The sequence below is a fragment of the Halyomorpha halys genome, unplaced genomic scaffold, assembly GCF_000696795.3.
Source record: "Halyomorpha halys isolate HHAL.00 unplaced genomic scaffold, Hhal_1.1 Scaffold362.1, whole genome shotgun sequence".
NCBI classification, from domain to species: Eukaryota; Metazoa; Arthropoda; class Insecta; order Hemiptera; family Pentatomidae; genus Halyomorpha; species Halyomorpha halys.
Window position 1 is genome coordinate 1087665 of NW_027105356.1, and position 5994 is coordinate 1093658.

Genomic DNA, 5994 nt, shown 5'->3' on the forward strand with positions numbered 1-5994 from the left:
TCTATCAATGGGTAGATTCTCCACATGTTTTTATCATGTCATAATACCACTTACAGCAAATTTACTCGATGTGTATATATGTATACAGTTGTAAATATCAATAAATTATTGAAAAAAAAATGTTATCTTATTTAATTCATAATTATAATTATACTTATGATGGTTTATAATACTACTCTAAGGCTCTAAAGCCTAAATTCTGACACCCGTAATATTATTTTAAAGGGAAAAGTCCAAGGATAAATAAAAAATATTATTATTATTTGGAATTAGGTGACTCCGAAGTGCTTTGACCCGATAAAAAATTTAAATAGATCGCGGTAGCGGTAAAGAAATTTAAAAAAAAACCATTAGTTTCTTTGAAACTGGACCCAGTTCGGACTATAGTGAATAGACTATTCCTAAATTTACTAATGCTCTCCAGCACTAAATGATATATATGAAGAAGCTCAAGACTAGCTGATCTACTGCACTGCTAATTGCTCATTGTGGTCAAGTGACTGAGTCATGTGGAGCGCTGTTAGTGATTTATATACAAGGTGTCACACTATACGCCTTTGATCACCACAATGATAGTGGCATTTGGTATATCTTTTCGAGGTATTATAAATTTTCCAAAGTTCCTCAGTTTTTCTCTAGTGCACTAAACTGTAGAATTTTCATTAAAATTGGATACTATTGTTTAATTAATCTGATTGGAAATTAGATTTTACGATTAATTAATATTGTGGAATTTTTTTTATTTAACGCGTCCTAAGGTTAAAGAGCCTAGAAAGACAAAAATTGTCGACATCATGACATATGAAGCCTCTATTTGAAAACTATTTTTTTCTTCAATTTTTTTATGATTTTCAGAACCGTTTACTTGTCAATGATCCTAAACAGAAAAGGTTTAAATGCTGTTTTATGATACATCTTTAGCATTTAAAGGTTTCTAATATAAATTCGTTTTAAAATCTAATTTGCCATGAGAGACTCTCTAAAGTGATGCGCTGGGATCTTTTGAGCTCTGCTCTACCCCTCACACGTGGAGGATAGAGTGGGCTCAGCTATCCTATGGTCGGTAGTGTAAATATTGTATATAACAGTGTGAATGTGACTAGAGATTATAGTATTTTATTTATTTATTTCATTTTCATACATAGTTTGATTATGTTCTTTTTCTTTATCCTTCTTCTTGTATATATTATATTTATTTTTATGTACTTTTTTATTTCTTTTTTTTATTATTTATTTATTTTCATTCTTATTTTATTTTAGTATGAATGTGATCATTATCCACTGTTAAGTATTGCCCACAATGGTGTGGCAGATTGTAATATCTATCAATTAAATAAAGTTTAAAAAAAAAAAAAATTAGCTATGAGAATCCTATAGAAAAAAAGTACTATATTTCATTGTAAATTCTGGAGTTTGGTAAATTGAAGAACAATTGGAGAAATGTAAGAAGTGTAACCCATAGAGAATAAATTCAAAATCCCAAGAATTTGAAGAGCCAGGAATACCCTTCATAGACGTCTGATAATGTCATGGTTTTGCAAGAATGTTTTTCACTAAGAAAAAAAAATGTGTACCTTTCACAGTAATAAAAAATCAGTGTGCTCAATTAAAAAAAAAAAATTTCTGTTGTTATTTACAACTTCATACAATTATATACAAATAGTAAATTTGCTGTTAGATATAAAATGGCATGATATGAACAAGTGAAGAATCTACCCATTGATAGAACTCCAATAACGTCGGAAGAGAAGAAGATCTCAGGGCCATCTTTTTTTTCAGACGCCTTTATCATGTATTGAAGGAGAGGCAAGGCTAGAAACAAGTGGGTTTGGGTGGTTGGGAAGTTTATCATGAAAGTATTTATATCTGATTCAGACCAAATCAGCAACATATGGAACATTAAAGTCCTGATGGATGACTTAATTTGTGATAAAGTAAGGAGAATTAAGAGTTTTACGTTACGTAAGATTTTGGACTATAAGGGTTGGATACGAGAGGAATTCCAAGCCCAAAGGTCTACTCCGTATGTCCAGATAGGCCTTATTATAGTCATGTAGATCAGTCTTTTGTAATGGATTGCAAGTTTGGACCGTTCGATTAGTAAATGTAATAGTCGGAATCTAGGAGCAGTTTCCTGTCTTTTCAATCTTGTATGGGGATTCCATGTTATTCGTTTGTTCAGATGTAGTCCTAAGTAATGGATCTGTTCGACAGGAATAAGTGAGGTATTATTAAAGGATACTGTGGGGCAGGAATTCATGGGATTTTTTTAAATAAACAGAAAAATACGTTAAATTACATCTTTTAAAGGGAAATTTATTGTATTTTAATCTTGTACGAAATTCACTTCACGGAATCCAATCATTTTCGATAAAATGAGCAAAAACATTAAAAAACACAATTTAACCATACCTCCATCCCGATCCTGGCTCGCAAACCCCTGGGAATTTTCGCACGTACTTGTACTTGGTAATATAAAATAGGTAATTTTTTTTAATATTGGAGTGAGGTTGTCTGATTTGATTGTACTAATATTTGTCTTATCATAGAAACTAAATTAGTAAAAAAGACCCCCAATTTTTTATTACTTTAGTGAAAAGCATGTAATATTACTGGTCAAAACTGAAAAATGAGTTTGTCAAGTCATATAGTCAGGGAGAATACAAAATAATAGCTGTTTTAAAACGTTAAAATAAATTAACATTTCGTCCAGAGCTCCATATCTTTAATACTACCACCAACACTAGAAAACGTAATAAAACATCATTTAATGAAGAATACATTAGGTAACATATAAGCCCTAAAAGAGCTATTTACTTTCAATAGGTAATATATTCAGATATAGGCACAAAATAAAATCAGATAACAGATAAGTTATAGTTCAAAAGCCCAAGAGTAAGTTATCTTGTCCGAACAACTAGAAATAAATTTATCTAAGCTAACCTAGATTTATCATGAAAAATATTACTCCTCGGACGGTAAACGTAAAAAAACTACTTGAAAGCACATATAACTAGCTTTAATTTAAATGCTAATAGACATCTGTACAGCTCAGACATGGTTCCTCAGATAAAAATTTCCCACAAGACATTCACTAATTACTGATTTTTAAGTACATTTGTTCATGAAATGTTGCTTTTTAAAAAACAGTATCTCGGAAACTACTGATAGTGAAAAGCTATTTTAGGGTTCATACTTTAGCAAATTTACTGTACTTTAAACGAGTTGATATAATAATTCCTAGTGTTGACAGTTTTATAGATATGGAGCTCTGAGCGTTAATTTTTATTAACGTTTTAAAACAGGCGGCATGTTTTGTTCCCACAACAAGCTATACATGACAGGCTCATGAATTTTGGCTAGTAATTGTACATAGTTTTCATTAAAGAAATCGTAAATTGGGGTAAAAGAACACATCTTTTTCCCACTGTGCTCTTGTAGTATATGGTTTGGAAAAATAAATTATAAAACCAATGTGGTGGAAATTTATTTATATAGAAATTCATGAAATAAATATCTAAACACGATATGGAATATATAATAGACACAAATAATGATTTTATGAAGATATTCCGGGTGGCGGTTAGGTATCAAAATAGTAAAAAACTATTTATCATTAACTAACGTTTCGCCCTATTTCACAGTGATTGCAAAACAGTTCTGAAAATACCTATAAGCCCACATTTAAAAAAAAAGTTATCGTCAACTCATATTTTAGCATCTTAATTTCCATATTCGATTGGTGTTTTTTAAAACTAATTTCAGCAAATTCTATATTCAAAAAACACAAAATGCACTTTATAGATCCAAAATCGGACTATCCATTCAGAAGAAAATAATAAAATAAAAGTAAAATAAATTCTACTGATTTTGGTGCATCCTACGAAGAGGTACATTTAGCCATAACATTGTAAAAATTGACAAAACACTAAAAATAAATATACAGAGAAAATACGAAAATAAAATAAATAATTTTTTTTATCCTATGGTCGGTAGTGTAAATATTGTATATAAATGTATATAATATGATTTCTCAAAAGTCTTATTATTATGTAAGACCTTCACCAGGCAGTCAAAACCAAATCAGAAGAGCGGACCGGTTCGTGGTCTATTTACTATAGCGCTGGAGACCCCTCATTACTGGAGCTGGAGAGCCGAAATCGATTCTATCTCGATAGCTATACGGGATCGAATTAATAACCAGCCAGACGTGGGGCCCCCTCATATCCAAATTATATAGATTAGAGACATACCAATCCTTACATTTTTCATTAATCCTATCAGAAGGTCGATGCTGTCTATATCCTGAGGTGCAACTATTAGTCTGAAGAGAGTGGTACGATTCTACTGATCTGAGATTCTTACCTAAGATGAGTTAGTATATAAAGTGGACTTTTATTATTCTATGAAGTAAGAGGGTTCAAAAAGTGTATGTTATTTTAAATAATTCTTAAAACATGAAGATGATCAGGTTTGCGGTTAAAATGAAAATAGCTTTACAGACTTTTTCCAAAAAAGCCAGTAGCCCTGAAAATAGAGGCGAAACGTCGCAAATTAAATTGTTATTAAATATTTTTATTCTTTTTGACCACAACCCTGACCATCTTATTCATATTTCAAATTATACAGTCAATTATATATATAGGAATCATTCATATATATAATTGACTGTATAATTTGAAATATGAAGATGGTCTGGGTTGCGGTTAAAATGAAAATAGCTTTACAGACTTTTTCCAAAAAAGCCAATAGAATAAAATAGAGGCGAAACGTCGTAAATTAATAAATAAATTTTCTTTACTGAGAGAAATGCTTAGTGACAAATAAAACATTTCAAACCCAAATATAATGGGTTTCCATAAGTACACAACATAGAAATCAGTCATAGGTTAAAATATACCACATTATAACATTATGTATGAAACAAAATACGTTGTTCTTCTTTTAAATATATATAATTAGATTACATTTATTTGTTCCTGTATTATTTTTTATATATTTTTTTCCATCTGTTTTCTATTAAATCTTGCTTTCTTCTTGGTTTCTTCCTTATCATATATTTTTAATTCTATCTCTTCCACTCCCATTTATCTGATATTTCTCTTTTCCAGGGACCCTAGACAAATATTCAATCCATTATAATCAATTTATTAAAAAAATTGGCATATTGAAATTTTGGCTTAAAATAAGCCAATATAAAAAAATAATCAGAAAAAAAATTAAGAATAAATGAAAAATTATAAATAACTTGGAATATACTATTAGTCTCATTTAATGAGTTGAGATGAATAGCTCTTCCTTATAAAAGTTCTTTATCAGCTATAACGTTTCGACGCCATCGTCCCACCATCAGATACTCTACAATACAAATTGACAGATACCATACTATGCATACAACAATAAAGTTATTCAACAAAAAAAAAATTATCTTAACATATATAATTTAATATAATTTCTCACATTTCAAATTTTATAATTAAAATTAAATTTTTAAAATATCTATTAAGCTATATAAGGATATTAGTATTATAATTTATTTCATTTTATTAGAATTATATTCTTAAGATTTATTATTTGTTAGAGGATTCATTTTATTTCATTACATTTCATGTTGATTTGTTTATCTTCTGTTTTTGATAATTCTGATGTTTGTTTAAACTTATTGGATTTTTTTTATCCCTTTTTATTAGAAGTTAGTCACCACATGATATACAGTTTTAAGTTATATATTCTGTTAATTATAATAGTTTATTTTGTATCTTATTTGGACATACGGAGTTGAGCTATGGGGCTCCACTAAAATCTAATTCCTCTCGAATTTAATCCTTACAGTCCAAAATCCTTCGTAAAATCCTTAATGCTCCTTACTTTGTCACAAATCAAATCATCCATCAGGACCTCAATGCCCCCTATGTTGCCGATTTGGCCAGAACCAGATACCAATCCTTCCATAATAAACTTCCCACCCAAACCAACTCGTTTCTAACCTGGCTT